Source organism: Macaca nemestrina, chromosome 18 (genome assembly GCF_043159975.1).
Source record: "Macaca nemestrina isolate mMacNem1 chromosome 18, mMacNem.hap1, whole genome shotgun sequence".
Lineage (NCBI taxonomy): Eukaryota > Metazoa > Chordata > Mammalia > Primates > Cercopithecidae > Macaca > Macaca nemestrina.
In genome coordinates, this window is record NC_092142.1 from 24,062,171 (window position 1) to 24,089,092 (window position 26,922).

At 41.8% G+C, this 26,922-nt stretch overlaps 1 protein-coding gene across 1 annotated transcript in view; it reads left to right on the forward strand.

Moving 5' to 3' along the window:
- LOC105485046 (collagen, type I, alpha 1a-like) overlaps positions 1–26,922 on the forward strand; it is a 117,208-nt gene that overhangs the window by 22,865 nt on the left and 67,421 nt on the right. The window contains exon 3 of the mRNA XM_071084280.1: positions 21,083–21,203. The gene's annotated coding sequence lies outside the window, so the exon portion shown is untranslated. The remainder of the gene's footprint in view (positions 1–21,082; positions 21,204–26,922) is intronic.

Below are 26,922 nucleotides of genomic sequence, written 5' to 3' on the forward strand. Positions count from 1 at the left end.
GAAGGGAGGGAGGGGGAGACAGTGGTGAGGAGGGAGTTGGAAAAAAATGAGGAGAGTTTTGAAACAAACATGTTGAGAAGTTTGAACCACAGATCCTCTGGCCCTAAATATATCCCCTCTTCACTCTGTGCTAGTTCAAGGACCTATACTTTTCCTACAAATCACTTCTCTTAGTCAATGATATCATATTCCATGCATCGTTCTGCAAACCTGCGTTTTCCCATCAAGTCTGCCTATTTCAGAACTATTCATATATGGTATATTTTGATCTAGTCTATTCACTTGAACTGCTAGACAGTATGTAGTATGAATTTACCTCTTTTTATGTATCTATTCTCTAATATTGGACATTTAAATTGTTTCCTGTTTCCTGTTACTGATGGAAATATCCTTGTATATTTCTCCTTGCACACAAGTGAGAGAAGTTTCTCTGTGGACTCTACTTAGAGTGGAATTGCTGGGTTGTAGGGAGTGAGCATTTCTTTTTTTGAGACAGAGTCTTGCTCTGTGGCTTAGGCTGGAGTGCAGTGGCGTGATCTTGGCTCACTGCAACCTCCACTTCTTGGGTTCAAACGATTCAGGAGTGAGCATTTCTTAAACATTTTTAGATACAATTACCTTGCTCTCTGTGGTCATTGCACAAATCTACAATAGTGTCTTGGGGTTGTGTTACCCACATCCTTTCCAAGGCTTGTTATTTTCTGACTTTTATACATTTAAAAAATGAATCTGGTGGGCTTAAAATGATGTGTGTATATTTTTAAAATGTGTGTTTAAAATGTTTAAATGTTTAAAATGTTTAAAATGTGTGTTTGCGTTTGCTTTTTATTTTTGGTGTTTGTGTGCCTCTTCTGCAAATTACCTATGTTCTTTGCCCATTTCCCTTCCCCTGCTAGCATATTGAAGGTGAAGTCTTTCTAGGTCTTGGTTTTGGTTTTTAAAATTTGGCCATAACCCTACCTCCTCAAAACTTGGTAAAAAAAAAAAAAAAAAAAAAAAAAAAAAGTGACATGCATGGGAGATGAAGAAGTCAGAACTTGAGTTTAGGGTATTCCAGTTTCAGTCCTGGCTCTGATGCTAACTGGCTGTGTGAATTTGGGCAAGTTATTTAGTCTCTGTAAGCCTCAGCTTCCTGACCTGGAAAATGGGGATAACCATCTCTACTTCTCAAAGTCAATGACAGGCTTAGATACACTGGTGCCTATGAGTGGTCAGTAAATAATAGTTGAGTTGAAGAACCCAGATAAAGTTCTCATCATGTCCAGACGCCTTCACATATAGCTCTGAACAGGCCTAAAGCACAGCCTACATGAAGGAATTCAGTTATCACAGTGGGACACAGCCCTCCCATAGGACAGTTCTGCTGTCTGCCGGGTGGCCCTAGAACTGACACACAGTTCTGGAGACCTGTGGGTCTCTGTTCTAGGGAAGCCCCCTCCCCACTTTCTCTGCTACTTCCAGAGAGGTCTCAGGGGACATCGTTAACCTCACATCAGAACAGTAGTGGCTCTGGAATGCCAAACCAGCATCTATAACCTCCCTTAATGCCCACCAAGTAAACCAAACCATTTGGAATTAGTAATAATAACAAAAGAAACAACAATAGCTCATCATTCTTGAATGCTACCTGAATAGATATAAAGCACTTAGAACATTGCCTAACACATAGGAAGCACTATGTATTAGCTATCATCATTATTATTATTACATAGTGATGATGATGATGTACTAGGCATTGAGTTAAGCATAATGAACATTAATTTGTTTAAGCCTCATAACTGTAAAGAGTTTTGCTTAATTCTCATAAGTGTAAGTGCTGGGGATGGACCCCCCTCCCAGCGCTTTTCTAAGTTCTTTCTCTAAGCACACAGATGTTGTACTAGGGGAGAAGGATTTTTTTCCTTAAGATGATAGTAATACTTCATGTAGTATTTGTTCATCAATTAACAGCTTACAAAGTGCTTCCATATGCATGCATTCTTTCAGTGCTCACAAAATCCTTGTGCAGGAGTATCTTATCTCCCTTTTAAAACAGCCCTCTCTCAGCTTCCAGGAGCTACATATCCTGGTTTCCTTCCTCCATCATTGTCCACTTCTTTCCAATCTTCTTTTGCTTGATCCTCCTCTTTTCCCCAATCTCCACATGTAAGCGTTTCTTAGATCCGATGCCTGGGTTCCACGTGCAGAAATTCTAGTTTATTAATGGTTGATTTGCTTAGGCAGCAGCACTTTTTTGGTGGGTGCAAATTATTATTATTATTATTATTTTTCACAGAACAGTATGAACATTTATTTGTACAAATTTATGGGCCAACACTCTCACTGCTCCTACTCAATATAGTGTCAGAGGTGTTTGAACCAGAGTAACTCCATCTTAAATAGGAGCTGGGTAGAATGAGGCTGAGAGACCAACTGGGCTGCATTCCCAGACAGTTAAGGCATTTAAGTCACAGGATGAGATATGAGGTTGGCACAAAATAACAGATCATAAAGACCTTGCTGATAAAACAGGTTGCAGCAAAGAAGTCAGCTAAAACCCACCAAAACCAAGATGCCCACGAGGGTGACCTCTGATTGTCCTCACTGCTACACTCCCAGCAGCGCCATGACAGTTTACAAATTCTATGGCAATGTGAGGAAGTTACCCTATATGGTCTAAAAAGGGGAGGCATGAATAATCCACCCGTTGTTTAGCATCAAGAAATAACCATAAAAATGGGCAACCAGCAGCCCGCAGGGCTGCTCTGCCTATGGAGTAGCCATTCTTTTCTTTTTTCACTTTCCTGATAAATTTGCTTTCATTATGCAGTTGCCCTGAGTTTTTTCTTGCACAAGATCCAAAAACCCTCTCTTGGGATATGGATTGGGACCACTTTCCAATAACAACAGTACTGGAAATCCTAACCAGAGCAATCAGGCAAGAGAAAGAAAAAGTAATCCAAACAGGGAAAGAATATGTCAAATTATGTCTCTTCCCTGATGATATAATTCTATATCTAGAAAATCCTAAAGTCTCTACCAAAAGGCTCCTAGGATGGATAAACGACCTCAGTAAAGTTTCAGGATACAAAAATCAATGTGCAAACATCAGTAGCATTTCTACACATCAATAATGATCAAGCTGAGATCCAAATCAAGAATGCAACCGCATTTATAATGACCACACAAAAAATAACCTATCTGTCTGGGAATACCTCTAACCAAGGAGGAGAAAGATCTCTACAAGGAGAACTACAAAATACTGCTGAAAGAAACCATAAATGACACACAAATGGAAAAACATTCCATGCTCATGGACTGGAAGAATCAATATTGTTAAAATGGCCATACTGCCCAAAACAGTCTATGGATTCAATGTTATTTCTATCAAACTATCAAAGCCATTCTTCACAGAATTAGAAGAAACTATTCTATAGCTCGCATGGAGCCAAAAAAAAAAAAAAAAAAAAAAAGCCCCAATAGCCAAAGCAATCCTTAGCAAAAAGAACAAAGCTGAAGGTATCATAGTCCAGGACTGAAACTATACTCTAAGGCTACAGTTACAAAAACAGCATGGAAGTGGTATGAAAATAGAAACGTAGACCAATAGAACAGAATAGAGAACCCAGAAATAAAGCCACACATTTACAACCAACTGACCTTTGATAAAGTTGACAAAAATAAACAATCGAGAAAGGACACTCTATTCAGTAAATGGTGTTGGGATAACTGGCTAGCCATATGCAAAAGAATAAAACTGGACCTCTATCACCACAAAATTAACTCAAGATGGGTTAAAGACTTACATGTAATACCTGAGACTAAAAATTCCAGAAGAAAATCTAGGAAACACCATTTTGGACATTGGTCTTGGGAAATAATTTATGGCTAAGTCCTCAAAAGCGATTTGCAACAAAAACAAAAATTGACAAATGGGATCTAATTAAGTGAAAGAGCTTCTGCACAGGAAAAGAAACTGTCAACAGAGTAAAAAGACAACCTGGAGAACAGGAGAAAATATTAACAAACTATGCATCCAAAAGAAGTGTAATATGGAACTTAAACAGTTCAACCAGCAAAAAAAAAAATGACCCCATTAAAAAGTGGGCAAAAGACATGAACAGACACTTCTTAAAGAGGCGGGCAGATCACCTGAGGTCAGGAGTTCAAGACCAGCCTGGCCAACATCGTGAAACCCCCATCTCCACTAAAAATACAAAAATTAGCCAGACGTGTTGGCACGTGCCTGTAATCCCAGCTACTTGGGAGGCTGAGGCAGGAGAATCGTTTGAACCCAGGGGGCAGAGGTTGCAGTGAGCCAAGATTACGCAATTGCACTCCAGCCTGGGCAACAAGAGCGAAACCCTATCTAAAACAAAACAAAACAGACATACAAGCAGTCAACAAACATAAAAAAATGCTCAACATTTCTAATCATCAGAGAAATACAAATCAAAACCACAGTGAGAAACCAATTAACAGCTCACACCAGTCGGAATGGCTTTTGTTAAAAGTGAAAAGATAATAGATGTTGGTGAGGCTGTGGAGAAAAGAGAATGTTAATTAATGTAAGTTAGTTAATGTAAGTAAGTAAGTTAGTTTAGCCACCATGGAAAGCAGTTTGGAGATTTCTCAAAGAACTTAAGACAGAACTACCATTCGACCCAGCAATCTCATTACTGGGTATATACCCAAAGGAAAATAAATTGTTCTATCAAAAACACACATACACTCGTGGGTTCATCACAGCACTATTCACAAGAGCAAAGTCATGGAATCAATGTAGGTGCCCATCGATGGTGGACTGAATGAAGAATATGTATGTACCATGGAGTACTGTGCAGCCATACAAACAAACAAAATCACGTCCTTTGCAGCAACGTGGATACAGCTGGAGGCCATTATCCTAAGTGAATTAACGCAAGAACAGAAGACCAAAGACTGCATGTTCTCACTCACAAGTGGGAGCTAAATAAATGTGTTCATAGATGTAAAGATGGCAACAATAGACACTGGAGACTACTTGGGGGGTGGAAAGAAGGGGTCAAGGGTAGAAAAACTAACTGGTAGGTACTGTGCCCACTACTTGGGTAATGGGATCTATCACACCCCAAGCCTCAGCATCATGCAATATACCCACGTAGAAGAGCAGTACATGTACCCCCCAAATCTAAAATTGAAGGTGAAATTTTAAAAATTTAAAAATAAACAAATTTTGGGGCACATGTGCAATTTTGTTACATGCGTAGGTTGCATAGTGGTCCAGTCCGGGCTTTTAGGGTCGTTATAACCCAATGAACATTGTTGTCATTAAGCAATTTCTCATCATCCACCCCCCCCCACCTTAGCTTTCACCCTTCCGAGTCTCCATGGTGTGTAATTTCACTTTCCACATCCGTGTGTACATTTTTTTTTTTTTTTTAGCACCTGCTTAGAGTGAGAATGTGCAACATTTGACTTTCTGTGCCTGGGTTGTTTCACTGAAGATAATAACCTCCAATTTCGTCCATGTGGGGCAGCAGTAGTTTTTAAAAAGCTCTGTAGGTAATTTATTGAGTGGCCAGGATCAAGAATCATTGATTTATGGTTGCATGTGGTGGCTCACACCTGCATTTTGGGAGGCTGAGGTGGGACGATCACTTGAGGCCAGGAGTTCAAGTCTAGCCTGGTCAACATAGCAAGACCCCATATCTATAAAAAATAAAGGATAAATTAGCCAGGCGTGGTGGTGTATGACTGTAGTCCCAGCTACTCGGGAGGCTGAGGTAGGAGGATCATTTGAGCTTATGAGTTCGAGGCTACAGTGAGCTATGATTGTGCCACTGCACTCCAGCCTGGGCAACAGAGTGAGATCCTGTCTCTTAAAAGAGAAAAGAAAAGAAAAGAAAGAAAAGAACCACTGATCTTATGTTGGTAACCTTCCCTTTTCAATCTCTGTAGCAGACCTCTCCTTTGGGCTCCAGGGAGTTTACTTGGCATTCTTATTTGGTTGTCTCTCAAGAATCTCAAAGATTATGTCTGTCATGGAGAATTTGACTTCCCAACTCCTCTCCTCTGCTAACCCGTTTGTCCCATGATTTTCATCATCTTAGAAAACAGCATTCATTATTCCAACTGCTTAAGCCAAAGCCCCAGGAGTTACTTTTTTTTTAAATAGACAGCGTCTTGCTCTGTTGCCCAGACCAGAGTGCTGTGGTGCAATCAAGACTCACTGCAGCCTCAGCCTCCTGGGAGGAGTTACCTTTGATCCCTCCCTTTCCCTTGTCTCCTTCCCATCCATCAGTGAGTCCTACTGACTCTACTTCCAAAGCTCATCCATGCCTCTGCATGTGCTTGGTATCGCCTTACACAAAGTCACCAGTATTATCTCTTGCCTGGATTATCTACGGCCATAATCTCCCACCCGACTTCCTTGTTTTCATTCTAGTGCTTGCCCAAACCCATTCTCTACAGAATGGTCAGATTGATCTTTCAAAAGTGAGGATGAGATCAGTTTGTCCCCCTTAATTGTTTCTCGAGTGTGAAACACCTGTTGATACTTCTTCAGTGTCCTGTGGGATTTGGCTCCGGCTTTTCTCCCCAAACTCTCTTGGGTCCTTTCTTCTGTCTTTCTCACTTAGCTCCAGCTGCCCTGCCGTCTTCTAGTTCCTGCAAACCTTTTTCTGCACCACAGCCCCTGCTGTTCTAATTACATTGATCATTCTGATTCCAGGCTTCTCTTTAGGTCCCAGTATGTCAAACATCACTACTCTTGTCTAAAACAATTTTCCATAGTCTTGATTATAGAACCGTTGTTCTTTTACTTTATCATTTTGGTTACTTGAAGACTTTTGTCTTCTTATTCAACTGTTTGTTATACATTCCATAAAGGCAAGGACCATGGTTGTGTTGTCAGATTTAGCAAAACAACAGAAAACAAAATAGCAGCAAAGACCAAACAAACAAAAACCCAGGACATCCAGTTAAATTGGAATTTCAGATAACAAAATAATTTTATTTTATGTATTTATTTATTTATTTATTTTGAGACGGAGTTTTGCTCTTGTCGCCCAGCTGGAGTACAGTGGTGGGACCTCGGCTCACTGCAGCCTCCGCCTCCTGGGTTCAAGTGATTCTCCTGCCTCAGCCTCCTGAGTAGATGGGATTATAGGTACGTGCCACCATGCCTGGCTAATTTTTGTATTTTTTTGTAGAAATGGGGTTTCACTGTGTTGGCCAGGTGGTCTCAAACTGCTGACCTCAGGTAATCTACCCACCTTGGCCTCCCAAAGTGCTGGGATTATAGGCATGAGCCACCGTGCTGGGTCAATAATTTTATATTATAAATATGTCCCCAATACACTTATATTATAAACAAAATAATTTTGTATTATCAGTACATCCCCAATATACATTATACTTACATACGTTAGGTAATTAATAAGTGTGAGCCAAATGTTGTATAAATGAATTCAGAATAAGCAGCAGAGCTGGGAAAAGAACTCCTGCCATCTTTTCCTTTCTCTCTCTTTTTTTTTTTTTTTTTTTGAGACAGAGTCTTGCTCTGTTGTCCAGACTGGAGTACAGTGGTGCGATTTCAGCTCACTGCAACCTCCTCTTCCCAGTTCAAACGATTCTCGTGCCTCAGCCTCCCAAGTAGCTGGGACTACAGGTGCAAGCCACCGCTCCTGGCTGATTTTTGTATTTTTAGTAAAGATATGCTTTCACCATGTTGGCCAGGCTGGTCTCGGACTCCTGACCTCAAGTGATCCACACCTCTTTTGAGAAGAGTCTGTTCATGTCTTTTGTCCACTTTTTAATGGGGTCATTTGTTTTTTTGCAATCTGCCTGCCTCAGCCTCCCAAAGTGCTGGGATTACATGGGTGAGCCACCACACTCGGTCCCCTTTCATCTTTATAGTCACACTTACCTCCACTCTCTCCATCATCCCTTACCTCTGGCAATCATTGATGTATTTTTCATGTCTAAAATTTTGTCTTTTTGGGGATGTTATATAAATAGAATCATACACTATGTGACCTTTTGAGAGTAGATTTTTGTTGTTGTTGTTCAGCATAAAGCCCTTGAGATCCATCGAAGTTGTTGTGTGTATCAGTAGTTTATTCCTTTTTATTACTGAGTAGGATTCCATGACATGGGTGTACCACAGTTTCTTTAACCACTCCCCATTGAGGAACATAGTGGTTGTTTCCAGTTTTTGGCGACTACAAATAAAGTTGCTATGAACAATCATAGATCAGTTTTTGTGTGGGCATAAGTCTTCATTTCTTTAGGGTAAATGCCCAGGGGTGCAATTGCTGGGTCATATAGTAAGTGTATCTTTTTTTTTTTTTAAGAAAGTGGCAACTATTTTTCCAGAGTGGTTATATGATTTTACACTCCAGTAACATACAAGAAATCTAGTTTCTCCACATCCTTGCTAGCATTTGATACTGTCACTGTTTTTTATTTCAGATGTTCTAATAGGTGAGTAATGGTAACTCATTGTGGTCTTAATTTGCATTTTCATAATGGCTAATGGTGTTGAACATCGTTTCCTGTGCTTGTTTGCCATTTGTATATCCTCTTTGGTGAAATGCGCCTTTTGCCCATTTTCTTTTCTTTCTTTTTTTTTTCTTTTGAGAAGGAGTCTCGCTCTGTTGCCAGGCTGGAGTGCATGGTGCAATCGCGGCTCACTGCAACCTCCACCTCCTGGGCTCAAGCGATTCTCCTGCCTCAGCTTCCTGAGTACCTGGGACTACAGGCGCAAGCCATCATGCCCTGCTAATTTTTGTATTTTTAGTAGATACAGGGTTTCACCATGCTGGCCAGGATGGTCTCAATCTCTTGGCCTTGTGATCTGCCTGCCTCGGTCTCCCAAAGTGCTGGGGTTACAGGCGTGAGCCACCGCACCCGGCTGCCCATTTTCTAATTGAATTATTATTATTTATTTACTGTTCAGTTTTGAGAGTTCTTTATTCCAAAGTGGCCTTCTATGTGATTTGCAAATAATTTCTTCCAGTTTATAGCTTATCTTTTTATCCTTTTAATGAAGTCTTTTAGAGTAAAAGTTTTTCATTTTGAAGTCCAATTTATCAATTTATTCTTTTATGAATTACACTTTTGGTGTCATGTTTAAGAGTTCTTCATGTGCTCCAAGGATTTCCCCTTTTGTTATCTTCTAAAATATTTATAGTTTTACATTTTACGTTGAAGTCTATGATCCATTTTCAATTAGTTAGTTTTTATATAAGGTGTGAGATGTAGGTCAGGATACTTAAAATTTTTTTTTTGCTTTAGCACCATTTGGAGAAAATATTATACTTCTTATATTGAATTGCTTTTGCATCTTTGTAAAACATCGGTTGGTTGATGCAAAAGCAGAGGGGTGTTAAAAAATCAGTTGGTTGCACTTGTGTGGCATTATTTCTAGGTTTTTCATTCTGTTCCATTGATCTCTGTGTCTCTCCCTCTGCCATTATTACATAGTCTTTATTACTGTGGCTACAGCTATTCATACTTATTTATTTATTCATATATATATTTTGAGACAGGGTTTTATTCCTGTCACTCAGGCTGGAGTGCAATGGTGTAATCTTGGCTCACTGCAACCTCTGCCTCCCAGGCTCAAGTGATCCTCCTGCCTCAGCCTCTCAAGTAGCTGGGAGTACAGGTTCACGCCACTGCACATGGCTAACTTTTCTTCTTGTATTTTTAGATACAAGAAGATTTTAGAGATGGGAATTCACCATGTTGCCCAAGCCGGTCTTGAACTCCTGGCCTTAAGCAATCCACCCGCCTCAGCCTCCCAAAGTGCTGGGGTTACAGGTGTGAGCCCCTACGCCTGGCCTTACTGTAGCTACATCTAATAAGTCCTGATGTGAGGAAGAGTGATTCCTCCGAGTTTATCAATGTCTTTTGAAAATTGTTTTGGTTATTCTAGCGCCTTTGCCTTTCCATATAAATTTCAGAATAATTTCGTCTGTATCTGTAGAAAATTTTGCTGAACTTTTGACAGGAATTCTGTTACATTTGCATCTCAATTTGGGGATAATTGGCATCTTTACTGAGTCTTCTACTCATGAACACATTATGTTTCTCTGTATATTTAGATCTTTGATTTAATAGTTTTTGGCATGTAATTCCTAAACATATTTATTTAGATTTACACATAATTGTTTCATCCATTGAGCAATTATAAAAGACATTGTATTTTTAATTTCAGTTTTCATGTGTTCATTGTTAATACATACATACAGAGATAATTTTGTGTCTTTCTCTTGTATCCTGTGAACTTGCAGAACTTATTTATTTATTTATTTATTTTTGAAATGGAGTTTTGCTCTTCTTGCCCAGGCTGGAGTGCAATGGTGCGGTCTCAGCTCACTATAACCTTCGCCTCCCGGGTTTGAGTGATTCTCCTGTCTCAGCCTCCCAAGTGGCTGGGATTACAGGTGCCCACCACCACACCTGGCTAATTTTTGTATTTTTAGTAGAGACAAGGTTTCCCCATGTTGGCTAGGCTGGTCTCAAACTCCTGACCTCAGGTGATCCGCCCACCTCGGCCTCCCAAAGTGCTGGGATTACAGGCTTGAGCCATTGCGCCCAGCCAGTTCCAATTGTTTTTCTATAGATTTCTTGGAATTTTCTGTGTGGACCGCCATGTCATTTGCAAATATGGACCATTCTTTTCCTTCCCTTTTTATTAGTGTGCTTTTAATTCTCTCTCTCTCTCTCTTTTTTTTTTTTTTTTTTTTTTTTTTACCCTTATTTCACTGGCTAGAACTTCCAGCACTATGTTGAATAGCAGTGGTGAGGGTGAATGCCCTCCTTTTTTTCCCAATTAGCTCATTTTTGTAAACACAGTTATGCATGATGCAATGGAGAGACTAAGCATGGGTGTCAAAATCAATCTAATCCATGGTCAAACCAGATCTCACAACATACTATCTATATGATCTTAGAAAAGTGACTTTCTCTCTGTATGTTTCCTCACCTTCAAGGACTAGATAATAATACCTATGCCTGGGCTGGGTGTGGTGGCTCATGCCTGTAATCCCAGCACTTTGGAAGGACAAGGCAGGTGGATCACCTGAGGTCAGGAATTTGAGACCAGCCTGGCAACATGGTGAAATGCTATCTCCTCTAAAAATACAAAAAATTAGCTAGGTGTGGTGGCAGGCACCTGTAATCCCAGTACTCAGGAGGCTGAGGCAGGAGAATTGCTTGAATCCGGGAGTCGGAGGTTGCAGTGAGTCAAGGTTGCACCATTGCACTCCAACCTGGGTGATACAGAGAAACTGTCTCAAACAACAACAGCAACAACAACCACCACCACTACCACCACCACCACAACCACCACCCAACAATAATATCTATGCCTTGGCTTTGCTAGACAACACAACAGAGTGTAGAGGTTCAGAACACAGACTTTGGAGCCAGGTTACCCAGGCTCAGGTCCCAGCACCATGACTCTCAATCTCATGACCTTGAGCAAGTTACTTGTTCCCTCTGTGGTTCAGTTTCCTCATTGGTTCAGTGGGCAAAATAAGACTAACATAAAGTTATTGCAAAGATGGAATGAGATAATAAACGTTAAGTTTTTGGAACAGTACTTGGCACATAGTAAGCACTAAAGAAGTGTTTTTGTTGTTGTGGTTGTGAGATTTAAATGAATGTGTAGAAAATACCTAGCACGGTGCAAATGCTCAGTAAAATATTTTCTGACACAAAATTCCATGCTAACTTAAAAAAAAAATTAAACAACACCAAAGACCTTGTAATAAAAGCAACAATGTCTTGTTCCCCCTCCTTTTCTGCTTTCTGGAGGTAATCTTTTTTTTTTTTTTTTTTTTTTTTTGAGACGTAGTCTTGCTCTGTCGCCCAGGCTGGAGTGCAGTGGTGCCATCTCAGGTCACTGCAACATCTGCCTCCCAGGTTCAAGCGATTCTCCTGCCTTAGCATCCTGAGTAGCTGGGATTATAGGCAGAGGTAAAAATTTTAAACTCTTTGATCAGTTAAAAGAGTAAATAATAAGCTTCTTTACCTCTTTCTCTTCCTTCCTTCCTTCCTTCCTTCCTTCCTTCCTTCCTTCCTTCCTTCCTTCCTTCCTTCCTTCCTCCCTCCCTCCCTCCCTCCCTCCCTCCCTCCCTTCCCTCCCTCCCTCCCTCCCTTCCTCCCTCCCTCTCTTTATTGAGACAGGGTCTCCATCCATTACCCAGGCTGGACAGAAGCACAAACAGGCTCAGTGCAGCTCTGAGCTCTCAGGATCAAGCGATCCTCCCACTGCAGCCTCCCAAGTAGCTGGGACCACAGGCGCATGCCAGCAGGTGTGGCTAATATTTTAAAAAAAATTTTTATAGAGTTAGGGTCTTGCCATGTTGCCCAGGCTGGTCTTGAACTCCTCAGCTTAAGTGATCTACTCGCCTTGGCCTCCCAAAATGCTCAGATTACAGGAATGAGCCACCATGCCTGGCCATGTATTTCTTGATGTATCAGTTTCAGATATTATCTATTTGCATTCTGAAACAATGGTGGTGGATTTAGCTCCCTTATACTCCCTGTCTCCCATCCTTCTCATACAATGATATGACTATATATAATTATGTCACTGGTAAATATTGTTCACTGAAGACCCAGCAGATGTATTATGATTATATTTTTTTCTTGAAAACTTTCCTTCTCTCACACTCCCCAGGATTTCTAATCACCTTAATGTTTTCTTGCTTTTAATTTTGTACTCTTTTCTTTTCTTTTCTTTTCTTTTCTTTTCTTTTCTTTTCAGATAGAGGTTTGCTCTGTTTCCCATACTGGAGTGCAGTGGTACGATCTCAGCTTACTGCAGTCTCTGCCTCCCTAGTTCAAGTGATTCCCGGACCTCAGCCTCCCAAGAAGCTGGGATTACAGGCATCTGCCAGCACGGCCGACTAATTTTTTTTTGTATTTTTAGTAAAGATGGGGTTTTACCATGTTGGCCAGGCTGGTCTCAAACTCCTGGCTTTAGGCGATCCACCCGCCTCAACCTCCCAAAGTGTTGGGATTACAGGCGGGAGCCATGCACCTGGCCTGCTTTTCTTTTCTTTTCTTTTTCCTTTTTTTTTTTTTTTTTGAGACAGGGTCTCGCTCTGTCACCCAGGCTCAGCTCACAGAAGCCTCACCTCCAAGGTTCAAGCAATTCTCCCACCTCAGCCTCCCAAGTAGCTGGGATTACAGGGGCAGACCACCATGCCTGGCTAATTTTTACATTTTTAGTAGAGACAGGATTTCACCATGTTGACCAGACTGGTCGCAAACTTCTGACCTCAGGTGATTCACGCACCTCGGCCTCCTAAAGTGCTGGGATTATAAGTGCAAGCCACCATGCTTGGCTGTGCTTTTCTTATATACACAATTTTCCCCATACTTTATCACATCCGTTATTCTAATCAGATACACGTTTTCCCCTTGGGGACTTCAAGTCTTATATTGTTACCTGTTACATGGCTGTCAGGACAGTAACAAAACATTATTCTTTTTCTCTTGCTCTGCCGCCTCGAACCACCCCCAGTGGCAATCACAACCTGCCCATGTTTCTCTGTCTTCACTTTTTTCCTGTCCGTGCATTTGATCAGCTCACTCGTTTTTCCCAGCCACATTCTTTCTTGTCCATCCATTTGGCCTTCTCACCAGTTCACTCATAGTGATATTATTATCAATTTTTGGCTCATTATAAATTAGCATTTTCAAGTGCTTTCATTTACATAGGGCACCCCAAAGATAACTTGGTCCACAGTTAAAAGGGCAATTGTTCTAATGCATCTATGATTGAGGCAAAGCCCTTGCAGGAAATAGCAAGCTAAGGACAGCTGATTATAATGAAGGGCTTAAGCAAGGCATAAATGCTTCAGGGATGACAAGAACACAGACTGAAAGGACTGATGATCTATTTCAGCAGAAAAATATCCATCAACAGAGAAACCTTTCCTAAAGCAGTGCCCAGTCAAGGTGTGGGACTTAGAAAAGCTGGATCTATATTTTAGGAGACAGCAGCCCACTTGGTTGACAGGTCGTACGTCAAGTAACAAGTTTAATAAAGAATTCATTGAAAAACACTATTTCAACACTAGGCGATAAAGTTGGCCCCAGAAGAGTAGGACTTGGGAAGGTTTTGGAAAATATTATTGGTTGATACCAGATGTTCAACTTAGAAGGTACATCTTTAAGATTCATGGAGCAATGTGCCAGCATCATGACCTTGGACCTGTTCCAAAGCCCCGTATATTATCTAAAAGAATTCATTGAGACCACCTGTGTACCTACTTGGTGTGCTTTCTCTGCTCATTAATTTGAGCTGTTGGGTTTGCGTTTGAATTACCTCTACATACTGACTGTCACACTTTCCCCACCTAGCTTTAGTGTTACTATTAAAACAATTGGATGATGGACCCTGCAGCAAGTGTTACTTCAGTCAGTGGGTTTGGACTCTTCCTTCCCTTCCCTTCCTCCCTTCCTCCCTTCCTCCCTTCCTCCCTTCCTCCCTTCCTCCCTCCCTCCCTTCCTTCTTTTTGACAGAGTCTGACTCCATCACCCGGCTGGAGTGCAGTGGCGTGATCTCGGCTCACTCTGATCTCCGCCTCCCGGGTTCCAGCGTTTCCCCTGCCTCAGCCTCCCGAGTAGCTCCAGCACGCACCACCACGCCCGGCTAATTTTTTGTATTTCAGTAGAGACGGGGTTTCACCAAGTTGGCCAGGATGGTCTCGATCTCCTGACCTTGTGATCTGGCCACCTTGGCCTCCCAAGTGCTGGGATTATAGACGTGAGCCACCGCGCCCAGCCAAGAAAGTAGGCTTTCTATTTGCCCTCTCTGGGTATCTAGTATTGGCTAGGACTTTGCCTCTCTCATCTCAGACCTTTCCTGGGACCTGTGCGGCTTGAGTGGGAACTGCTGCTGCAGCACCTGTTTTTTTTTTTCTCTTTTCTTTCTTTTTTTTTTTTTTTTTATTGAGATGGAGTCTCACTCACAGCCCAGGCTGGAGTATGGTGGCGCGATCCCGCTCACTGCAACCTCCACCTCCCAGGTTCAAGCAATTCTTCTCCTGCCTCAGCATCCCAAGTAACTGGGAATACTTAGGTGTGTGCCACCATGCCCAGCTAATTTTATATTTTTAGTAGACATGGGGTTTCACCATGTTAGCCAGGCTGGTCTCGAACTCCTGACCTAAGGTGATCCGCCCGCGTCGGCCTCCCAAAGTGCTGGAATTACAGGTGTGAGCCACTGCGCCTGGCCCAGCTCCTGTTTTATTGGTGCTGCTGCCAATAGTGGCCCCTTGGCTGCTGTGGCCCAAGACAATTCTTCTTCCGACGTGGCCCAGGGAAGCCAAAAGATTGGACGCCCCTGCTCTAGACACTCGTTGCTCTGTTCCTCTGCCCTACCCCATGGCCACCGTCCTCATTAGGACCTTCATAACGTCTCATCTGGATCACAGTGTTCATCTCTGAAGTGGTCTTGCTGACTTCCTGGCCTCCCTCCGTCTCAAATCCATATTTTACCCAGTGAGATGGTTCTAAAGCATGAATCTGATCATAAAGTGTTCTGTTGAGCTCCTCTGGGGTTCCTCACAGGATTTAGGCTTTGGTCAGTCTTCTTATCTTAACCCACAGGACCCCTTGTAATCAGTCTTGTGACAACTTCTTTTCTGCTTTAGCTGTTTGGTGTGCCACCACATTCATTCATTTACTAAACATTGATCAAAGGCCTGGCACTGTTCTGTCCTGGCACTGGGAATAGAGTAGTGAACAGAAACAAAAGCCCCGACCGCATGGAACTTCATTCTCATTGGAGAGACAGCGCATAGCAGAAGGCAGTAAGTACAGCGGAAAGAAACAAAGCAAGGAGGGAGTTGGGAGAGAGGGGATGGCTCTCTCTTGAAAGGGAGAATTCTTAAAGGAGAGTGTTCAGGGAAAACCTCACTGAGGAGGTTATGTTTGAATCTGGACTTGAAGGAATTGAGGGAGCAAGTCATGTGGGATCTAGAGGGGGGAACAGTATGTGCAAGGGCCCTGAGGTTATTTCAAGGATTGGAAAGAAGGTGAGTGTGATTGAGGCAGAGATGGAAAACCACTGGATTTTTCTGAACCTAAGAGTGATGTGCTCTGACTTACATTTTAGAAATGAACTACTGGGGTGGGCGCGGTGGCTCACACCTGTAATCCCAGCACTTTGGGAGGCTGAGGCTGGTGAATCACCTGAGGCCAGGAGTTTGAGACCAGCCTGGACAACATGGTGAAACCCCATCTCTACTAAAAATACAAAAATTAGCTGGGCATGGTGGCACGCACCTGTAATCCCAGCTGCTCAGGAGGCTGAGGCAGGAGAATTGCTTGAACCTGTGAGGTGGAGGTTGCAGTGAGCCAAGACTGTACCACTGCACTCCAGCCTGGGCAACAGAGCAAGACTATATCTCAAAAAAAAAAAAAAGTGTTTATGAAGTGAAGGAACAAATAAATACAATTATAGATCTGACTGAAAGTGAAGGATGCCACTTACGCCAGGGAAGGCAGGTAAGCAGATGCTTCCCTTAATACCTAACAGTTTTTGAGTGCTCCCTACCTGCTGGGCATTTTCCTAATGCTTCTCGTACATATAGCTATCTCTTACAGGAAGGAACTGACTTATTTTACAGAGGAGGAGACTGAGCCTAGAGGGGCGAAGCAGCTTGTCTAAGATCCCACACTCAGCAAGAGATGGAGGCAGAACTTGAACAAGGCACTTAAAGTCCAGCTGGACTTTATACTTGCATGAGAGGAAGCAATTCATTTCCCCGTGGGCTTGCTTTCTGAGAAATTGTTGAGCCAGAGCAAAAGTACAAAAACTGGCTGGGTGTGTTGGCTCATGGCTATAATCCCAGCACTTTGGGAGGCTGAGGTGAGAGGATCGCTTGATCTAGGAGTTTGAGACCAGCTTGGGCAACATAGTGAGACCCCGTCTCTACAAAAAATAAAAAAAATAGCTGAGTGTGGTGGTGTGTGCCTGTAGTTCCAGCTACTCTGGAGGCTGAAGTGGGAGGATCACTTGAACCTTGGAGGTCCAGGCTGTAGTGAGTCATGATTGCCCCACTGCACTCCAGCCTGGGTGACAGAGTGAGACCCTGTCTGAAAAACAAAAACCAAAACTATCTCTGGGCTGGGTGTGGTGGTTCATGCCTGTAATCCCAGCACATTGGGAGACCGAGGCAGGTGTATCACCTGAGGTCAGGAGTTCGAGACCAGCCTGACCAATATGGTGAAAACCCATCTCTACTAAAAATACAAAAATTAGCTGGGTGTGGTGGTGTATGCCTGTAGTCCCAGCTACTCAACAGGCTGAGATGGGAGAATCGCTTGCATCTGGGAGGCGGAGGTTGCAGTGAGCCAAGATCACGGCACTGCACTCCAGCCTGGCGACAGAGTGAGAGTGCATCTCAAAAAAAAAAAAAAAAAAAAAAAAAAAAAAAGAAAGACTAAGTAAAGTAAATCATAATCAACTGACCACTAATAGAAGCACTAAAAAATTTTTTTAAATGAGCAAAATTTTAAGAAATATAAACATCTAAATATGGTTTAGCATATTCCTTTGTAAAGTTCAACTGTTCATAGTCAATATTGTTATCTTTTTTTTTTGAGATGGGGTCTCACTCTGCTGCCCAGGTTAGAGTACAGTGGCACAATCATAGCTCACTGCAGCTTCAAACTCCTGGGCTTAAGCAATTCTCCCACCTCAGCCTCCTGAAGTGCTGGGACTATAAGTACAACTCTATGCCTGGCTGATTTTTAAATTTTTTTTTTGTAGAGATAGGGTCTGACTATGTTGCCCAGGCTGGTCTTGAACTCTTGACCTCAAGTGATCCTCCCACCTCTGCCTCCCAAAGTGTTGGGATTACAGGTGTGAACCACCATGTCCGGCCATAGTCAACATCTAATTTGGTCCTCATTCTTCTGCTAGGGCTCAAGAGAAGTGTAATTCCAAAACTTTCAGGGGTTCTTCCCCAAATGGGGCTCAGTTCCTGTGGTTTTGCCCTTCAGAGTATCTCTAAAGTCCACAGTACTTACAGCAGAGTGTCTTCACATTTCACAAGAAGCCTCAATGGCCTGCTTTCATTTATTGATGAGAAGGGCTTATTTTGCTTCCTAATTTCTGTATTACTAATAGTATCAGTGCCAAAAACATCCTGCTCGTTTTACCTTTTCAAGCCTTATTTCTGAGAAGGACATCTCTTTCCTCACTAATCAAATTTTCTGTTTCTTGTAAGCTGGAAAAGGATAAGAGGCATGTTCCTATGAACTCCCTGTCTTTCTCCTAATAACTCCCTTGCATCCACTCAACAAGTATTCATTGAGCACCTATTATGTGCTGAGAATTGCAATTAATCATGCTCTGGTAGCAGCTATCTTACTACCTTGTTGCTCTGATAATAGATATCTTAAATGACATAGTCACATAGTAAAGCTTCTAAAGTACATAGTAAAAATACTCAACAAGGTTATACAGCGACTTCTCCAAATGTGAAATCTGGAGAGTTCAAAATAAGTCAAGGAGTCTGTGTAGGTCCCTTCTTTCCTTTTTTTTTTTTTTTTTTTTTTTTTTTTTTTTGAGACAGAGTCTTGCTCTGTCGCCCAGGCTGGGGTGCAGTGGCCGGATCTCAGCTCACTGCAAGCTCCGCCTCCCGGGTTTAGACCATTCTCCTGCCTCAGCCTCCCGAGTAGCTGGGACTACAGGCGCCCGCCACCTCGCCCGGCTAGTTTTTTGTATTTTTTAGTAGAGACGGGGTTTCACCATGTTAGCCAGGATGGTCTCGATCTCCTGACCTCGTGATCCGCCCGTCTCAGCCTCCCAAAGTGCTGGGATTACAGGCTTGAGCCACCGCGCCCGGCCTTTTTTTTTTTTTTTTTTTTTAAAGAATATGCCAGAACTTATTCAGACTATCTTTTTTTTTTTTTTTTTTTTTTTTTAACCAAGTCTCGCTCTGTCACCCAGGCTGTAGTGCAGTGATATGACCTTGGCTTACTGAAACCTCTGTCTCCTGGGTTCAAGCAATTCTCCCGCCTCAGCCTCTCAAGAAGTAGCTGTAACTACAGGTACCTGCCACCCTGCCCAGATAATTTTTGTATTTTTAGTAGAGTCGGGGTTTCACCATGTTGGCCAGGCTGGTCTCGAACTCCTGACCCTGTGATCTGCCCTCCTTGGCCTCCCAAAGTGCTGGGATTACAGGAGTGAGCCACTGTGCCCAGCCAGACTATGCTTTTTCATTGCTTTGGATCGACTACACTGTTACACGTTAGGTAAAGAGGCAGAGAGTATGTTGTTAGCTCTCACAGCTAACTTGTAATCCAGCATTGGTCCAAGTTATACACCAAAACATCACTTCCTGTGCAGATGTTAACAATTACTAACGCATTCCTTGATTGACTGCAACAGTTTTGTTGGAGAGACAGTTGAGGTCTGAGATGTGCTAGTTTCCCATTTGTGTATTTGATCTTGAAGCAGCTGGTGAATCTGCACCCGCTGTTAGAGTCCAATCCATGTTTGTTAGTTTCAGTGGAGAAACTTCCATCATGAACTTTACCACTCTCCTTGCTGAAGGGGGAAGGATGTTGCAAAATTGGCTTGATGCCTGAAAATATCTATTTACTGTGCTTCATGAAAAGATGTCTATGATTGAATAATGATGCTTGAGTACTTAGATGACTTCAGTCTGTAGGGGATGCCTCTCTCATTTGCCACCTGAAAAGGTGCAATTACCAAAATTGCTTATAATGCCTCTCCTTTAGGAGTTCATATTAGGAATCCCTTCAGGAGAATTCATTCATGCATTCATGCATGCATGCATTCATTCATCTCTCTCCCCCCGCCCCTAAAAGCAAGCTTGTTCTACCCATGTACCATGAACTTGTCTATCAACAAACATGATTCACAAATTTTGATGTTCAAGATTACCTGATCACGGCTGGGTGCGGTGGCTCATACCTGTAATCCCAGCACTTAGGGAGGCCCAGGTGGGCAGATTGCTTGAGCCCAGGAGTTCGAGACCAGACTGGGCAACCTTGTCTCTACTAAAAATACAAAAATTAGCTAGGTGTAGTGGCATGTGCCTGTAATCCCACCTACTCGAGAGTCTGAGGCAGGAGAATCTCTTGAATCCAGGACACGGAGGTTACAGTGAGCAGAGATCATGCCATTACACTCTAGCCTGCTGACAGAGCAAGACTCTGTTAAAAAAAAAAAAAAAAAAGATTACCTCATTCCTGGAGATAGACCCAGTGGTGTGCTGGGAAGTGCTTGACAATCAGCACTTGCCAAAAAAATGAAGAAATGTTTTATTTGTAATGTTGCCGATTTCTCTGGTGTAAGTACTCCTACCACGGTTGATTTGAAGTCACCAACTGCAGGTGTGCACAACGGTTCTCACAAATCATGAGCCAGCTCCAGTACCCCAGTAGATGTGATCTGCACCCAAATCTCCACCCACTTGCTGATTTCATTACCTCATTCATACGTGGGCCATCTGGAGCTCCCATAAGAGGAGTTCAGGGTTGGGGTGAAAGTGGCATTCATAGCTGAGTGAGAAACAGTCTAACATAATTATCAGGCACGTGGATTCTGGTCCAGGTCAAGTGCATATGTAGTTCAGATCTCAGCTCTGCCATTAACTATTGTATCATCCAGGACATGTTGCTTGTCTCGCTGTTTCTGTTTTACCTTGAAAGCAGAGGGCCTCATTGGAATAGCCTGTGGACTTAAATGGACTTATATTTGTAAAGTGCTTAGAATAGTGTCAATCACACAGTGTGTGTCATGCAAATGTTTGTTGAATAAATAAGACTCATTCCACAAATATTTACTGAGTGCCTAGTTTGGGCCAAGCGCAGGCACTAAGCATTATGGATGTGACAGAGACGGAAGCACAGTTTCTCCCCTTAGGAGTTCAGCGTGTAGTGTAGTGGGGGAGAGGTAATGCACACACATTGCCTTGATGTAAAGAAGAAATGAAAACATCTAACTTTTATTGAGAATTATGTGGCAGATACTTCGATAAATACTTAATATACATTATTTTATTTCCGTTTGGTCATCACTTAAGAGGTATCACTTTTTTTTCTTTTTTTTCAGATGGAGTCTTGCCCTGTTGCCCAGGCTGGATTGCGGTGGTGCAACCTCGGCTCACTGCGACCCCCGCCTCCTGAGTTCAGCAATTCTCCTGCCTCAGCCTCCTGAGTAGCTGGGATTACAGGTGTGTGCCACCCCACTCAGCTAATTTTTGTATTTTTAGTAGAGACAGGGTTTCACCATGTTGGGCAGGCTGTCTCCAACTCCTGACCTCAAGTGGTCTGCCCGCCTCGGCCTCCCGAAGTGCTGGGATTACAGGCGTGAGCCACTGCAAGAGGTAACATCTTTGTTTGTAAAACTAACATTGAAGAATTAGTAGTAAAGCTAAGCATTTAAAAGCACTTATAGTTTTAAGTAAAGCTAAGCATTTAAGCACTTATAGTTCTTTCGTTATCAAGAGTTCCTTTTGATTATCCATTTTTATGAAGGGGCATTTGTATACTTAAATTAACTTTCCTAAGTTTTATACTATGGAAACTTCAAATATACAAAATAGAGCCAATGATATAATACACCTCTAGATACCCATCATCTAACTTCATTAATATGGTTTGGCTCTGTGTCCCCACCAAAATCTCATCTCAAATTGTAATTCCCATGTGTCAAGGGAGGAAAGTGGATTATGGAGTCGGTTTCCCTCCTGCTGTTCTCATGATAGTGAGTGAATTCTCACTAGATCTGATGGTTTTATACGTGGTAGTTTTTCCTGTGTGCTCTCTCTCTGTCCTGCTGCCTTGTGAAGAAGGTGCCTGCTTCCCTTTCCCCTTCCACTGTGATTGTAAGTTTCCTGAGGCTTCCCCAGCCATGTGGAACTGCGAGTCAATTAAATCTCTTTCCTTTAATTACTCATCTCAGGGAAGTTCTTTCTAGTATTGTGAGAACAGACTAATACATTCACCAATTATCAACCTATGGCCACTTTTGATTCATTCATACCCTGTCCGCTTCTTTCACCTGGATTGTTAAGAAGAAAATTCCAGACATCATATAATTCCATCCACACTACCCCCATTTCACAGATGAGAAAAGCGAGGCTCAGTCAAAGTTACACAGCTAGTAAGTGGCAAAGCTGGGACATGAACCCCAGTCTATTTCACTCCAAAGTCCACACTTTTAATTTTTTTAATTTTGCTAAAATTGGGGGGAGATTGCAAGTACCCCAAGTTAGGGAAGGAAATGGGAGCACGGAAGCTTGGAAGAAATCCAGGAGAGTTTTGCAAAAAAAAAAAAAAAAAATATATATATATATATATATATATATATATATACACACATGTGTATATATAATTTCAGGCTGTTGAAATGGAGGTGGGGATTTTCAGGAGACATAAAAAGCTTGCCTTGAGCCACAGAGGAAAATGATTAGAGGTTGGGCTGTGGGTTTGAAGAGAATTATTGAAGGTGTGGGGAGTGGGTTAACTTAATTGGTATCATCTGGGAGGTCTTGTTTAAAATGCTGATTGCTGGGATCCTCTGCAGACCTCCTGAGTATGACTTTCTGGGACTTGGGGCCTAAGGATCTATTTTTAACAAGCTCCCCTGGAGTTTCTGATTTTATTATCCTATATAGTTTGAAAACCAAATGGAGCCATTAGCTGGAACCATCAGGACTGTAGGGACAATCATTCAGCAATTTTATTTTTGTTTCCCACTGTGTATTCAAACCTGTTATGCAGCCCTGAGAGAAATTCCTGGGAAGCCCCAATGCCTTTCTCGGTCGTTATTAGTCACTCGGTTCTCCAGGCACCTCAAGCTGTACATAGAAAAGTCTCATTTCAGCAAATACGTGTAAGGCTTTAAATTGCATTTAAAGAGGTTTGAAAGGAAATGAAAGTCTCTCTCTTCCTGTGCTAGGGCATGCTTTGGGCTGGCAGCGCACGGTGGGAAAGAAGGGCTTGGACATCTCTTTCTCTCTTTCCTGGTCCAGGTTTCTCCTCGTTTTTTGTTTGAGACAGGGTCTGGCTCTGTCGCCCATGCTGGAGTGCAGTGGCACAATCTCAGCTCACTGCAACCTCCTCCTCCTGGGTTCAAGTGATTCGTGTGCCTCAGCCTCCCGAGTAGCTAAGATTACAGGGGCCCGCCACTCCTCCTCTTGACTAATTTTTGTGTTTTTAGTAGAGATGGGGTTTCACCATGTTGGCTAGGCTGGTCTTGAAATCCTGACCTCAGGTGATCCATCTACCTTGGCCTCTCAAAGTGTTGGGATTACAAACATGAGCCACCACATCTGGCAGGGCTTCTCCTCCTCTTGCCTTACTCATCCAGCTGCCTCCAAATTCTCCAAAGCTACATCAGAAAGTGCCTAAAGGATAGAAACATTCTTTTACTTTAACACTGCAATATAGACAATAAATGATATCAATTTTCTAGCTCACAAAATTGGTCTTCATATGTGTTTGTCCTGCCCTTTGCTTTGTTTGTTGTTGTTGTTGAACTTTTAATTTTGGCAACTATTTCTTTAAATTTACAAGGACTCGGTTCCTTTGTATTGTTGGCAGCCTCAGTTCGATTTAAGAATGTGGTATCTACTCAAATATCTCTTAGTATATTACCCATACTTCTTTGAGAAGTCTCTTCTGATTTTTTGTATTAACTGTACTTCATTTGGTGTTAGCTCCTCTGTTTATTCAGCCTCCTACCTTCTGTTTCATGCTGTTTGCTTCAACTATTTGGTTGTTTGGATTGAAGTGTGGTTCTTTCAGCATAATTGAAAATCAATGTGGCTCAGGCAGTGAATGTGGATTATGGTGACAGGGAATTTGGTGTGGGGAATATGCAGGGTAACTGAGTTTTCCCTTAAGGAATGTGGACAGTGCCTGGCTTGTGGGAGGGACTTGGGGACACTGGTCTGTTTCTCCCTGAAGCCTCAATTCTTCCTCGTGAAATTCTCCTGTGGCAGAGCCCCTACTGTATTAAGAGCATCCTTCTTCCATCAAGACAGTCAGGCTGGGCGCAGTGGCTCACACCTGTAATCCCAGCACTTTGGGAGGCCGACGCAGGCAGATCACCTGGGGTCAGAAGTTCGAAACCAGCTCTGGCCAACATGGCGAAAGCCATCTCAACTAAAAATACAAAAATTATCTGGGCATGGTGACACATGTCTGTAATCCCAGCTACTCGGGAGGCTGAGGTAAGAGAATCGCCTGAACCTGATGGAGGTTGCAGTGAGCTGATATTGTGCCACTGCACTCCAGCCTGGGTGACAGAGTGAGACTCTGTCTCAAAAAAAAAAAAAAAAAAAAAAAGGCAATCGGTCATGCCAGTATGATTTAATATTTTGTAATGTAAATTATCATATTAGTAGGCCAAAAAGAAAAAACTATATCATTTCAATAAATGCAAGAACAGATATTCAATACATTTTAAAGTCCAATGCTGATTTAGTTACATAATAATAGGTGGACATGTACTTAACATGACAAAAAGTATAAAAATATATAATATATAAATATACATTTATATACTTCATATAAAAATATATAATTCACACACATTTATACACATAGCAAACAACAACAACAAAACAACAAGCCAGTGCTTTGCTTCGGGGTGAAATGTTGAAACATTTCCCACTAAAGCGAGAAATTAAATGAGGGCTGCAGTCACAATTATTAATACCTTTTTAATTATACAAGTAATGCGTACTATAATATAAAATTTAAACTTTTCAGAAAAACACAATAAAAAGTGAAAGCCCTCCCTATAATTGCATGCTCTTAAAATATCAATTCAATCGTTTGATGCCTTTTCTCCTAATTTTATTTTCCTAAGAAAATACTAAGATTTATTACACTTTTTTTGGATGGGTCATAAAATGGGATCAAAGAACTAGTCAACACACTTAGAAAAGAATATCAAGTGGCATAACAGTCTTAATTGAGGACCCAAAATTATTGTTATTTGTAGATGTTTCAACTATCTATTGATGTGTAACAAACTACCCCAAAACTCAGTGACTTAAGATAATAGCCATTTTATTTGCTCCTGATTCTGCCAATTTGGATGGGTTTTTCTGTCTTTGTCTCTTTATGGCCTTTGCACGCGGTCTTTCCAGCGAAAGAATCCGACTTTGCGCAAAGTGGATTAGGGTTCCCAACAGCACAAAACCATAAACTACTGGGCTTCTTAAGGATTAGGCACAATGTCACTTCCATTCCTTTCTATTAATTGAAAGCAAGCCACAGACCCAGCCTAGAACCAAGGGCAAGAGACTACACAACGGTGCAAACACCAGGAGGTGTGGTTTATTGGGACAACAATTTAACAAATTACCATGATAGATAGTAAGACTTTAGTTATAGACACATAAGAGAATCAACCACAAAATGATTAGGAATGATAAAAGCATTTACTTAAATAATGGATAACAGAATAGATTAAAAATAACTAATTGTTAACTATATATTACCTTATATAATTAGATATATTTTCCTATATATTATACATATAACTAGATATTATAGATTGTGTATCTAATTATACCTACAATGTTACTTATGAAGGTTAATGAAATCAAAGACAGCATTTACAATACCAATAATATATGTATATATTTTTGAGACAGAGTCTTGCTCTGTCACCCAGGCTGGAGTGCAGTGGCATGGTCTTGGTTCACTGCAACCTCTACCTCCCGGGTTTAAGCAATTCTCATGCCTCAGCCTCCTGAGTAGCTGGGACTATAGGCACATGCCACCATGCCCAGCTAATTTTTATATTTTTAGTAGAGATGGGGTTTCACTATATTGCCCAGGCTAGTCTCGAGTTTCTGACCTCAAGCAATCTGTCCACCTTGGCCTCCCAAAGTGCTGGGATTACAGCAGTGAGCTACTGTGCCTGGCCCCAATAATACTTTATTTCATGAATATTTATTTTGGCCACTACCACATAGCAAGTATTATGCTAGGCCACAGCTATATAGAAGTACACAGAACAGAGAGAAGTTTTACCCTCATGAAACCTGTAGTCTAAAGAAGTGGGCATACATTAAACAAAATCCCTGATGGAGGGAAGAATTTAGTGCATCAGTGAGCTATTGCTTTGATAAATGCTGTGTAACAAACAATCCCTTAATTGTTTTAAATCTTAGTAGTTTGAAGCAATAAACATCTATTGTTCTGCTCAACAGTGTGCAAGTTGCTTTGGGGCAGTGCTGCTTTAGGCTATGGGTTGGGTTCAGGTCTGTTCTACGTATTTCACAGTCTGGACCAGCAGCAAATCAGCATGGTCTTCTCCCAGATGACAGAAGTGCAGGCAGCTAAACCAAACCATGTAAGCACATTTAAAGCCTTTCTTTGCATTGCTTGTTTACATTCCATTGGTAAGAACAAATTACATGGCCAAGTCCAATGTTGATGAGATAAAGATGAATAATTCTATAACATGGAGGAAATGAAGAATTAGAAACAATAATCTAATAAAACATAGTCAGAAATCTGAAGAACTAATTCCCATAGGGCTCATGAACAAGAAGGATAGTGGTGGGGAATAAGGCCAAAGACAGAGAGGGGATAGATCATCTAGGACCTTGCTGGTCTTACTGAAGATGTTGAATTACATATAAATGTAATACAAAGCCATTGGAAGATTATAAGCATGGAGGTGATATGATCAATTTATGTGTTCAAAAAGATCCTGTTGTATAAAGGGTGAATTGGAAGAAGAAAAGAGACCAATGAAATCTGTTGTAATAAGTTCAGATGGCAGTATGGCTTAGACAAGGAGGGTAGTAGTAGAAAGGAAGAGAAGCCAATGTGTTTGAGATATATTTTGGAGAGGGTTAGACTTAGTCATGAATTGGATGTAAGTTTGAGAGAGGACTCAGGAATGATTCAGATTACTGACAA